Raw genomic sequence first — 13,211 nt, 5'->3', positions numbered from 1 at the left:
TTGGTCTTATCTGAGACCATCTGACAGTAGTTTTGAGGGAGGGTCACTGAGTAAGATGGGATGCAGGTACCTAGGAGGTCCTCTACTCAATCATCACTGCACCTTCGAAACTGAACTCTAGGCTGGGACGTTGGTCCTTGAGGGCCGGGCTCTGAAGCCTGTGCCCTTACCCTTCAACAGAGAGCCCATTGCAGGTACTTCAAGGAGAGAAAAGACAAATGGCCAATAAACATATGAAAATACTCTTAGCGTCTTCAGCAATCCCGTAAACAAATTAAAACTACAAGAAAATGCCATTTACATCTACCAGACTAGTAAAAATTAGGAAGTTGGACCATATCGAGGGCTGGCAAGGATACAGTACCACAAAACAGTGATGATGGGAGCGTAAATTGGAACATCCATGTTGGAAAAATGATTTGCAATTACCTTGGTAATAGAGACATGTTTCTGCACTATGACCTAGAAATTCCACTCCAAGAGCAACTCTTGTCCAGGTATATCAGGATATATGTACAAGAATGTTCATAGCACTGTTCATAATAGCAAGCACTGACAGCAGCCCCAAAGTTTACCAACAATACAACTGATTTGGTCGCCTGGCTGGCTCAGTCGGTGGAGCAGGTAACTTCTGCTCAGGTCATGATCCCATGGTTCGAGAGTTCAAGACCTGCATTAGGCTCTCTGCTGTCAGAGCAGAGCCTGCTTCAGATCCTCTATCCCCGTCTCTGCACCTTCCTCGCTCATGATCTCTCTCTTTCTCTTTCTACAAAATAAATGAACATTAAAAAAAGAGAATACAATGGGATTTTTAAAAGCTGTGGTATGTTACACAATGGAATGCTATAAAGCATTGCAACAATGCATTGTAGCTACTTGCAAACATATGGGTGGATCTCAAAAGTGTCTTATTGTCTATTGTCTCAGAATATGTAGTATAAAAACCAATTTATATAAAGTTAAAAAAGCATACAGAACTAAACAATACATTGTTTACAGATTATAACATATGTAGGAAATCTATTAAGAAATGCAAGGGAATTGTACACAAAATTCAGCATAGTGTTTGCCTTGGAGGGGAGAGGAAAGGGAATGGGTTTTTGGAGGAATATCCTGGGGATTTCAGGGGTAATGGTAATGTGATTTTTCTTTGCCTGAATGGACTAAGCTTCTTTATACTTAATATGTATTTTATAGGTTTTAAAATCTACTCAGCATTTAGGGGCTCCTGGGTGGCTCAGTCGGTTAAGCATCTGACTTCAGCTCAGGTCATGATCTCATGGTTTGTGGGTTTGAGCCCTGCATCAGTCTCTGTACTGACAGCTCAGAGCCTGGAACCTGCTTTGGATTCTGTCTCCCTCCTTCTCTGCCCCTCCCCTGCTTTCACTCTGCCTCTCTCTCTCAAAAATAATAAACATCAACAAAAAAATTTTAAATCAGCATTTAATAACAATAATTTTTAAGCAGTTGAAAAACAGAGAGTAGAACAAGGAACCAGAAAGTCAATGCCAGGAGACTGAACCAAGTCTGAAACAGAAGGTAGCCAAGGTGCTGGGGATGTGGGAGATTGAATCTTCAGAGGTCAGGCCTACCTTGAGAATTCTGTGCCCTGAGCATCTGGGAGGACTAGGGAAAGAGACTTTATAGCTAGTGGTTGGGAGATTGGCACAACCTTGAGCAAAGTGGAAGGACAATGCTCTTTGTCTACAAGGTCTGGAGGAGGAGTTCCAAGAAGGAGGAGGAGTCATTTCTCTGAAATGGCTTGAAAACTGTGTGCCCTAATCTGCAACACAGCTTTGGTCTCTAAGAAGGAGAATATTTCAGGATGATGTAGGCGAGTGCTTTTCTAACTCTTTAGCAGCAGAATCCTTTGAAGACATCGTGCGTGGAATCCCCACATGTAGAACAGATTCAGGTGAGCACCACATTGGGATTCACACACATGACAGGGCTCCGTTATCTAAGCTCCCTTAGTTGTATTTTTCTCACAGAGACATGGCTGGCAGCCTGAGTGATCCCGGTGGCGGAATGCACTGGAGCCTGGAGAGCCTTTACAGAACTAAGCTGACAGAGCAGATGCATTACTCTGGAGCCTGTGGACCCGAGGGCTGCCTGGGACCCCTGGTTCTTGATGGATTCTGGGGAGAATTTGAAACTACTGATGTGGTCTCTCTTATTCTTCAGTACATTTTGATACTTCCTTTGGGGACTTGCTTTATGTTCCTTGTTGGAGGTGACAGTGAGGCACAAATGGCAAAGCCCAATTTATGCACCCCCCCCCCTCCAAAATAATGACCACCTAAGTGCTTGACCCTTCAGGGTTGACCAAAAGATGTGTGGTCACTTAAGAGAGTGACTCTGGCTCAGAACAACAGAGGCCGGACAATGGCTGGGGACTAAAACAGAGAGGGTCCCCTGTGGGAGGGGATAAGGGTTATGGAAAGCAGAAGACAGAGGGGGCTGGTCATGGTATCTTTTGACTGACTGGCCAAAGGCCCCATTGCGGGGAGGGGCCTCCATTAACGTTCCTTAATGGAGGGAGAGAAGATTGTGTGGTGGTCCACTGGAGACCGTGATTTCTGCTTATTGCTCTAAGCTCCAGACATTTGGTCTTCTCCTTAGGAACTTCATTTACTTTCCACAAGTTACTCAGTCCCTGAATAACTAGCTCTGCTCTTTGAACCTCAGATGATACCAGCACCTTGACATTGAAATGCAGCGATCTGATTCCCAGTTGCCTATGGCGTCAGGCTGGGAGCTCATGGGACCGTGCTGATGTCTTCCGGCCTCACTGATTGTTTTCTGTGCCAACAAGCCCGACTACCTTTGTGGGCACCATGCTCCCTCTCACAACACACCTCAGGCAGCCAAGGCCTGGGATCTACAATTCCCGCGGAAGTCATGCTAAAGAGAAGTGTCCAGATGCCCCCTAGTGGAGTCAGCTATTCTCTGCTGATGCCATCTCTTAGGCCATTTTGGGCTTAATTAATCACCATCATCAATATTTCATTCCTTGCTAGGTAATGAAATGCTGAGCAAGATTCCGGGGATGGATGTACCTCAATTTGTTTATCCATTCACCCGCGGAAAGACATTTGGGTTGTTTTCAGGTTGGAGCTATTGCAAATAGAACTGCTGTGAACACTGGGGTATGGATCTCTGGGTGGACATGTGATTTCATTTCTCTTAGATAAATAGCGAGGGCCGTGGAATTGTCTGGATCATACGGTAAGTGCAATTTTTGGAGAAACTGCCAAACTCTTTTCCAAAGTGGCTGTACCATTTTACATTCCTGAATTGGTAGCTGTTAAAGGCCTCCCAGGTGATCCTGGTGGACAGCCAGGACTGAGACCCCGCCTTAGGGCAGCCTGTGAGGCTGGAGCTGAAGGTCTGAGAAACGTTGTTCAGGAGGCCCGAGAGTCTTGGAGCTCCCAGCTCGTGTTTGGTATGGTCCCACAACACTCAACCCAGGGCACACACTGGAATCTCCTGGAGAGCCTTTTACAAACACAGTGTCTGTCCTTTTACCCACAGGAAGTCTGATATAATTGCTCTGGGGATGGGGCAGGGTGGAGGGAGGTCAAGGGCAGCACAACTTTTAAACAGCTTCCTGGGTGGTGGTTCTAGAGCTCAGAGTGACCAACTTTCCTTGTTTGCCCAGGACTGCTAGGGGTCCAGTTCTGGGAAGCTTTCTCCTTCTTCTCCTTTTCCCCCTCCTTCTCCCCCTCCCCCTCCTTTTCCCCCTCCTCCTCCCCCTCCTCTCCCTCCCCTTCTTCCTCCTCCTCCCCCTCCCCCTCCAATATGGGAAGCTTCATGAATTTGTATGTCATCCTTGCGCAGGGGCCATCCTAACCTTTCTGTACCCTTCCAATTTAAGTAGATGTGCTGCTGAAGGGAGCACAATTCTGGGAAACTTTCAGTGCTAAAACTAGGAAAGTCCCAGGTCAGCTTAACACTTGGTCACCCTATTTGTGGACTGCTAGCATAAGGAGCCCTGCTTTGGCGTCAGACTCCCCAGTCCTCCTGTCAACCCGGGATTCATAGCTCAGGGTCGTGTGCATGTTTGGGAAGCATGTATAAAAGGGAAGTGGAGGGGACAGGAGTGGCCAGAAGAGACTGTGGGGTGATACCCTCTCTGTTTTCTGTTTCAGACAGGGATAAGTCAGAGATGCCTCAGCTGGGAGTTTTGCTTGCTGTTAAAAAGAGGGGGAAATATATAAAGCGTAATTGTTCTGAGAAAATATAGGTGAGGCAGTGTACTGTAATGGCCTCTGCAGCCAGACCGCCTCTCTTTAAAATCCATTGTTACCACTGACCATTAATAACCACGTGATCTTGGGCAAAACACCTAAATTCTCTGCCTCAGCTTCTTTCATGGATATAATGGGGATAATTTATCTACCTTACAGGGGAAGTCTTGAGGACCAAATGAGTCACTTATGTAAAGCTATTTTAAAAAGTGGTGCCTGGGGGCGCCTGGGTGGCTCAGTCAGTTGAGCGTCCGACTTCGACTCAGGTCATGATCTCATGGTCTGTGGGTTCGAGCCCCACGTCGGGCTCTGTGCTGACGGCTCACAGCCTGGAGCCTGCTTCTGATCCTGTGTCTCCCTCTCTCTCTCTGCCTCTCCCCCATTCTCACTTTGTCTCACTCTGTCTCTCAAAAATAAATAAATGTAAAAAAAATTTTTTTTTTTAAATAAAATAAAATAAAAAGTGGTGCCTAGGGGTGCCTGGGTGGCTCAGTCGTTTGAGCGACTTCGGCTCAGGTCATGATCCCAGGGTCATGAGATTGAGCCTGGGTTCAGGCTCTCGGCTGACTGTGGAGCCTGCTTGGGATTTTCTCTCTCTCTCTCTCTCTCTCTCTCTCTCTCCCCTGCTCATGCTTTCTTTCTCTCTCTAAAAAAAATTTATTGACTTTTATTCAGTACTGAGAGACAGAGTGTGAGCAGGGGAGGGGCAGAGAGATTAGGGGACACAGAATCCAAAGCAGGCTCCAGGCTCTGAGCTGTCAGCACAGTCTGACGCGGGGCTGGAACTCACAAACCGTGAGATCATGACCTGAGCCGAAGTCAGTCGCTTAAACCGACTGAGCCACCCAGGTGCCCCTCTTTCTCTCTAAAATTAAAAAAATAAAATAAAAACATGGTGCCTGTACTCAACATGGTATGTACTAAGTGTTACATAAGTATTTACTATTATTATCTTAACAGCCTTTTTAAAACGAGAAAGGGAAATTATGGGGCGCCTGGGTGGCTTAGTCGGTTGAGTGTATGACTTCGGCTCAGCTCATGATCTTATGGTTTGTGGGTTCGAACTGCACATAGTGCTCTCTGCTGTTAGTGAGGAGCCTGCTTCAGATCCTCTCTCTCTCTCGCAGCCCCTCCCCCTCTCATGCTCTCTCTCTCAAAAATAAATATTTAAAAATTAAGAAAAAAAAGAAGAAGGGGGAAATCTTGACCAAGCACAGTAGTCCCATAACGTATGTCCCCCGGCTGTCCTCCTAGTTTCCTATTGGAGGATTTTTTGGGGTAACATTTCAGATTTTGTATTGCAGCTTTAAGAAACTATAGCCTCTTGGTTCTGTGTGGCAATGTAGGAGGAGCTAAAAGTGTATTTGCTATACACTTAAAGTTCTTGTGCAAATCCTAAGACAGATGTAAGTTTTGGAACCTGATGAATTTATTTTCACCAGGTTGTTTCACCGGTGAGATGATGCATCTTAAGAGGGTTTGTTTTTTGTTTTTTGTTTTTTTAAGTTTATTTTGAGTGAGAGAGAGAGAGAGAGTATGAGCAGGTGAGGGGAAGAGAGAGAGGGAGAGAGAGAGACTACAAAAGCAGGCTCCTCACTGTCAGCACAGAGACTGATGCAGGCTTTGAACTCGCTAACCATGAGATCATGACCTGAGCCGAAATCAAAATGTGGGTGCTTAACTGACTGAGCCACCCAGATGTCCTTCTAAATTTTTTTTTTAAAAAAAAAAAAAACAGAACACAGTCTAAAAGTGACACCATATTAGTCTTTGTGTTAGGGAGGGCTAGCCCGGGAGCCCGTTTTAACTGTGCACCTGTCATTTAGCAGGGACACGGGGTGCTGTGGAGCTCAGGTCTCAGAAGTTACATGTCAGTCTTTGTCAAATGGTGACATTCAGTCATCTGAGACAGTGCTCCATCTACTCAGAGGCCATATCCAGCCCTTCCTCACTCTTCATTGACCTAAAAAAGCTAAAATGCTAAGGAATGTTTGAAAACATTTTTCCAGCACATATTTAAATCGATTTTACAAAACATGCAAGTGTAGACACTCTCAAAGGCTGCCTGCTCACTGGCTGTGCGATCTTCGCCAAATTTCTTGACCTCCATAAAGTTTGGTTTCCTCATCTGTAAAATGGGGGGAATAATCTCACCTATCTGATAGGATTATCACAAAGATGAAATGAGAAAAGATGGGAAACAGATAATCATGTTATAGTTTACGCCTATTACTACCACCATCACCACCAGGGTCATTGCTACCACCACCAGGGGGAATCCCTGTTCTTTTATATTAAAAAATTTTTTTAAGTTAATTTATTTTTTTGAGGCAGAGAGAGGGAGAGAGAGAATCCCAAGCAGACCCCATGCTGCCAGCACAGAACCTGATGTGGGGCTCAAACCCGTGAAACCGTGAGATTGTGACCTGAGCCAAAACCAAGGGTCAGATGCTTAACCAACTGAGCCAAAACCAAGGGTCAGATGCTTAACCAACTGAGCTACCCAGGCACCCTGGGCATCCCTGTTCTTTTAGCCATTTTCTTTTTGCTAGAGTAACAGAGGTATGGCCTAGAGCTGGGAGTCTGCTCGGGTGCAGGCTGGAAGTCTTTACTCTCCTGGCAGCTGGTAGCTAGTAGGGTTGAACAAAGGGTGTGGTCTCTCATGACTGCGACAAGCTCAGGTGGCCTACAGTCCTGTCTTCCCTGGCTGAAACTGAGAAAGCATTTCCCCAAATAATCCTACCGCACTGATGGCAGGCTTCAAGTACATCTGTGGATCTATGGGCTTTTGTAGGTTGTCCTGCAACCTAATCACCCTTGATATTACATTTAAATGGAAGAATTTTTTAGGTTCCAAATGAAGCATTTGGAGCACAGCCCATAGACTGGGGCTGGCTTTTACAACAAAGATAGAGAATTGCTTTGTATGTCATTTTTGAAATTGAGATACCCATTTTACGCCATGCAGTTTTTTTTAAATTTATTTTTTTATTAAAATTAAAAACAAATGTTTTCATTTATTTTCGGGAGGGGGAGGGGCAGAGAGAGGGAGACACAGAACCTGAAGCAGGCTCCACGATCTGAGCTGTCAGCACAGAGTCCGACTTGGGGCTTGAACTCGTGAACTGTGGGATCATGACCTGAGCAGATGTTGGATACTTAATCGACTGAGCCGCCCAGGCGCCCTTTGCTTAATTTTTTAATACAACGTCTATTGTATGCCTGTCATTATTTTAGGAACCATGTGGCATTGAACAAGACAGCTCCTTGGGACTGTAAGGGGATCCCTTAAGGTAAACTTGAAGTCCATGCAAACATGAAACCTACATGGTTTGAAAGAAGAAGCCCCGGAGTGCCGGTGCACCCCACATGCATTACCAACACAAAATCTCCATGGGGAAGTCCCGTATGAGGGAGGATTGCCTTTAAAACCACCCCAAGCATTCCATTTTTAACCACCTCCAGAAAGTGGAGTCGTAATTAATTATATATGCTCACTTTTAGTTTCTCGCTGGTCCTATTTCCAGACTTTTTAAGTTTCCAAGCCCACAGCCAAACACTGCACTCTGGTCAACACAAATGTGAGATTGCCTAATGGCTCCCATATATTTCATCATTGCTTAGGTCTCTGATATTATACTTACCTAAATTTTAAAAATAGCAAAGCAGGGGCATCTGGGTGGCTCAGGCGGTCAAGCGTCCCACTCTTGATTTTGGCTCAGGTCACGATCTCACGGTTCACGGGTTCGAGTCCTGACAGCTCAGAGCCTGCTTGGGATTCTCTCTCTTGCCCTCCTTCTCTGCCCCGTCCCCACTTGTGCCAGCTCTCTCAAAATAAATAAACTTTATAAAACAACAACAACAACAACAACAACAACTAAACCACACAGCACAGCAATGCACGCAAAATGTAACAAATTAAAATTCTACAGTTAAGAATGAGAAGAGAGGATTTCATGCTTTGTCCTAGCCCCGATTCCACCCCGAGCTAACTTTCTCTGCTGAGCCTGGTAACCCTGATTCCCGAATCTCAGTATCCCATTCCATTTTCCTAGAAAATAACCTTTCAGTTTCCAGTTGAGGGGCAGAGAAAGAGCAGTCACTTGGTGGCATGTGAAAGGTGAGGGGGGCTCCAGGAGCCCAGCAATCTCCTGTGAGATCTTCAAACCCTTTTTGCCATTTTCACCCCATAGCTGCACCCTCTCCTCTATGGCTCCTACTGGCCTGGGGGATTTGGGGAGAAAATGGGCTTCTCATTAGTATTCTCCTTAAATCACTTTGTAACTTTCTTCTTTCTGCTGACACAATTATCCCTCCAAGTCTGCCATTTACTTTTTTGTCTGTGTGTAAACTTTTAAACTTCAAAGTGCCCAGTGAAATGAACAAATCTTAAGCACACAACCTGATAAATATTTTGCCAATGATTATATTCATTTAACAAGTTCCCAGGTCAAGATATAGAACATATCCTGCACTGGAAACCTCCCTTATGCCCCCCAAAGGTAACAGCTATTCTATAAATCCGTCTGTTGGTATTCATGGCTTTAATTCACCAAGGTTACTTTGAATGCCAATTCATTAATTAAAATGTTGAACAGTGCTGGGCTCAGCGTAGACCTGGCGGGAACATCCTCTAAGTGCTTGAAGGTGAGTGCCTCTGGAGGCACCCTCTCTGTACTCAATGTGCATCTAGCCCATGTCAAATTTTTCTCAATTTATTGAGTTGGACAGACTTGCAAAAATTGTAAACCCAAAAACATGCATCTGATTTTTTTCCAAAAGAAAAGCTCCAGAATCATGGTTTCCTTTCCATTTACTTCCCTTCACTGTATGGGCTCTGCCTTTACCCCATTCCAATAATGTATCAGAATTGCTATCCTCTCCCTGTCAGCCCCCACCTCGGGGTCTGGATTATTCAGGCAAGTGGGGAGATGTGTATGTGGGGGCGGGGGGAGGGTGAGTGATAAGACCAGCTAGGAAATCAGATAGGGAAGTGAAGGGAGTTGAGAGAAACTGAAAATCCTAATACAGGCTGCACAAGCTCCTATTTTTCTAGCAGCTTCCACAGTGTCTGCTCAGGCCTCAGAGGAAGCAAATGCTTTTGTGATGATGTTTGTTTGGATTAGACATTTACTGAAATATTTGAAGGTGAAAGTGAATTCCAGAAAAGTTCCAAAAATTTCTTAAATTGAGAGAATTTTTCCCATATTAATGACCTTAGATCAGATCTGTGTTTTGAAATGTCACAATAAATGCAACACCGCCGAGCTGTTGGCAAGCTTCCCAAGTGATTCCGTACTGACTCAGACTTTTGTGGGACTGATTTAGTTTTTGAGGCATTCAGCTTCTTTGTGCTTTCTCCATTTACTTTTCTAGGTGAATGGCTTATGAGGATGTAATGAATAGAAAACACACTTATTAAAATACATTCCTGGGAACTTCGCTCAGAAACATGAATGTGTAATGAATATATAAAGCCTGCTGCTGGGGACTAATCCCAACCCGATCAGAAAGCAAGAAATAATCCATCGGGCAAGTAGTTATTGCCTAGTGGGAAAAATCAAAAAGGAGGAAAATATTTTAGTGAAATAAATTCCAGAGACCTGAATAAGCCAATGAAGAGACACACAGAATTTTAAAACACCGTTCTGGAAAAGTCTGTACGTGGAGTTTATTTCTATAGGAAGCAGTGAGATACCATGGAAAGAACAGTAGGCAGAAAGAACAGGCTTACCCATCAACCAGCTGTGTGGTTTTTGTACCTCCTTTGACCTCTCTGTGTCTCAATTCCTCACCTGTAGAAGAGGGTCTTTAAGATCACTTCCGGCTTCCATATTGATTCTCCAGGCCTGTGACTGGTATTGAAGCAGTCTTCTCAAAAGTCTGGGTTTGGAAAACACAGAATGTATAGGCTCATTTCAAAATGGAGTTGTTAAAGGGGCACTTGGCTGGCTCAATCAGTGGAGCGTGTGGCTCTTGATCTTGGGGTTGTGAGTTCGAGAGCCCCATGTTGGGTGTGGAGATGGCTTAAAAATAAAATCTTAAAGAAAAAAAAAAAGGAATTAAAAGTCACCCAGGCCAATGTATTGATGGGTGGCCAGTCATGGGCAGAGCTCAGAACAAATGGAGATATAATGTCCTTGGTGAAGCCACACACTGAGGTTTTATAACTGTGGATAATCGAATTGTACAAACATTGATTTGCAAGGTGCTTACTATGTGCCAAGTTTCAAATCTGCTTCCCTGGCTTTCTTCTCTGCACAACAGTGAAAACATTCACTTGGGCCTGAGGCAGAATCCTAAGAAATTTGCCTTAGTTTGCTTTGGAGCTCCAATGGCCCTGCCCTGCCCTTAGTGTGCTCAAACCACTCTCCAAGACTGTCTTCTCCAGGCCAGGACTCTGCTTTGATAATGAATCTCAAATGTGCTCTCAACACTGGGGCATTCTGCTTTCACTAGTCATTACTTAATTCTTTCTTCACACGTGTCCCAAGCTCTCACACACACTCACCTTGCCCCATGGTCACTGAGAAAATGGAAGCCGTTAGATGTTTCCTGTCTTCCCAACAGCCAATCTACAAGGTGACTTCTTCCCCACTGCCCTGGAGGGAGTGCCCCTCTACCTAACGTTCTGTTAATTAAACAAAGAGGCCCTTAGACTGAGGTGGCTCTAAGGCCCTGGTGGCCTAGGTAGTAAGCAACCCAAAATATGGCCCTGTAAATGCCACTAAGGACAACCAATCAACAAAACTTCCTTCCCTTCCACCTTTTCCCTGTTAAGTCTCTTCTTGAGCTCCTGTTGGTAGAGTGCTCCCAGCTCCTTTCTGTCTGGTGCTGCCTCATTCAAATCCATTTTTGCTCATATAAACTCTTAAAGTTAAAAAAAATTTTTTTTTTCTTAATGTTGATTCATTTTTTTTTGAGAGAGAGAGACAGAGACAGAGAGACACGAAAAGAGGGAGACACAGAATCTGAAGCAGGCTCCAGGCTCTGAGCTGTCAGCACAGAGCCTGCTGCAGGGCTCGAACCCATAGACTGTGAGACCATGACCTGAGCCGAAGTTGGATGCTTAACAGCCTGAGCCACCCAGGTGCCCCTAAACCCTTAAAGTTTTTAAATAGGTCTCAGTTTCTCTTTTAACACTACAAACACATGTGTTGGGTTCACTTCCCTCTTGCCTTCTCAAAGCTTCCCCCCCTTAAAAAAATGTTTATTTTTGAGAGAGCGAGAGAGTGGGGGAGGGGCAGAGAGAGAGAAAGAGGATCTGAAGTGGGCTTTGCACTGACAGGAGAGAGCCCGATGTGGGGCTTCTACTCACAAACTGGAGATCATGACCTAAGCCGCTCAACTGACTGAGCTTCCCAGGCATCCCCCACCCCCACTTATTTTTTTAAAGTTTATTTATTTTGAGAGAGAGAGTGTGAACACAAGTGGGGGAGAGGGAGAGGAAGAGAGAGAGAGAGAGAGAGAGAGAGAGAGAATCCCAAGCATGCTCCCCGATGTCAGCACAGGGCCCAATGCTAGGCTCGATCTCATGACCCTGAGATCATGATCTGAGTCAAAGTCAAGAGTCAAATGATTAACCGTCTGAGCCACCCAGGTGCCCCTGCTCTCTTTTTTAATCACCCCCTGTTTCTTCAGCTTTTCCCCTCCCCTACTGTCCCAGTCTTACCAGCATATGAATCATAATCTTGTCTTTTCTCCTTTAAAAATCAAAATGAACAAAAAGAAACACAATCCAAACACTCTGTTGAGCCTTCTAAATCTCCTTAAGATTTGCCTACATATCTGAATTTCCTTCAAACCACTCCAGGCTGGCCGTGGCCCCTACCCCCCCATCACACTTGCTTTGCTAAGGTCACAGTACTGGGTTGAATGGTAACCCCCCAAAAGATATTCGAGTCCTAACCCCTGAAACTGTGAATGTGAACCTATTTGGAAAAAGATGTAATTAAGTTAAGGATCTGGAGATGAGATCATCCAGGACTTAGGGTGGGCCCCAAGTCCAATGACAAATGCCCTTACAAGAGAAAGGCAGGGGGAGATTTGGGACATGGGAGAGACCTAGGAGATAAGGCCGTGTGAAAATGGAGGTGGAGAGGAGACTGATGTGTTTATAAGCCAAGGAATGCCACAGACTACTAGCAGTCAACAGAATCTGGAAGAAGCCTGGAAAGATTCCCCTCTAGAGCTTTCAAAGGAAAGGCAGCTTTGCTTGATTTGGGACTTCCGGTCTCCAGAACTCTGAGAATAAATTTATGCTGCCTTAAACCACCACGTGGTGGTAATTTGTAATGGCGGCCCTAGGAAACTAATGACCAATGAACTCCATGTTGCAGAATTCCAAACACCATACCATCTCCATCTTCCATTTTGCAGCAGTATTTGGCTCAGCTGACTGTTCCTTCTTGGAGCATCTTATGGTCCTGGCTTCCAGAGAACCACTTCTTGTTGGGTTCTCTCTTCTCTTTGTGAATGCTTTACCTCAGGGTTCTTTGCTAGTTTTCTGCTTCCACTTAACCTCTAAATGTGTACTCGCCCTGCTCTACATTCTCTCAAGTAAATCCCACTCACACCTGTGGCTCTAAATATCCTCCACATACTGAAGGTTCTCGAACTGGTGCCTCCAACGTGGAGCTGCTGAGAGTTTCAGTCATGTGTATCCCATGCCTCCTTGACACAGCAGCCTCAGTGTTCCGGTGACACCATTTATGAGCCAACACGCATGCACAAAACAGGACTTCTGAGCTTCACCAAACACTCCTCCTGCCTGCTCCCCAGAAAACTCCTCTGGTTTCCACATCTGAAGAAATGGCAGCCCTCTCCACCCAACACGATTGCTCTACCACCAACCTGGGAGTCATTTTTCCCTACTCTCAGATCCAGTTCCTAAGCAAATCTTGTCAATTTAATATGCAAGCTATATCTCGATTCCATTCACTTCTCTTTATCTCTACTGTC

At 45.1% G+C, this 13,211-nt stretch overlaps 1 non-coding gene across 1 annotated transcript; it reads right to left on the bottom strand.

Moving 5' to 3' along the window:
- Positions 1-3,795: 3,795 nt before the first annotated feature.
- LOC128775746 (U6 spliceosomal RNA) lies at positions 3,796-3,901 on the bottom strand. Its single transcript, XR_008420726.1, has one exon. It is a non-coding gene; the product is annotated as a U6 spliceosomal RNA (small nuclear RNA).
- Positions 3,902-13,211: the final 9,310 nt, after the last annotated feature.

The sequence above is a fragment of the Panthera pardus genome, unplaced genomic scaffold (genome assembly GCF_024362965.1).
Source record: "Panthera pardus isolate Hobbes unplaced genomic scaffold, ASM2436296v1 HiC_scaffold_8, whole genome shotgun sequence".
Lineage (NCBI taxonomy): Eukaryota > Metazoa > Chordata > Mammalia > Carnivora > Felidae > Panthera > Panthera pardus.
The sequence above is the reverse complement of the archived record's forward strand: the minus strand, read 5'-3'. Positions and strand labels throughout refer to the sequence as shown.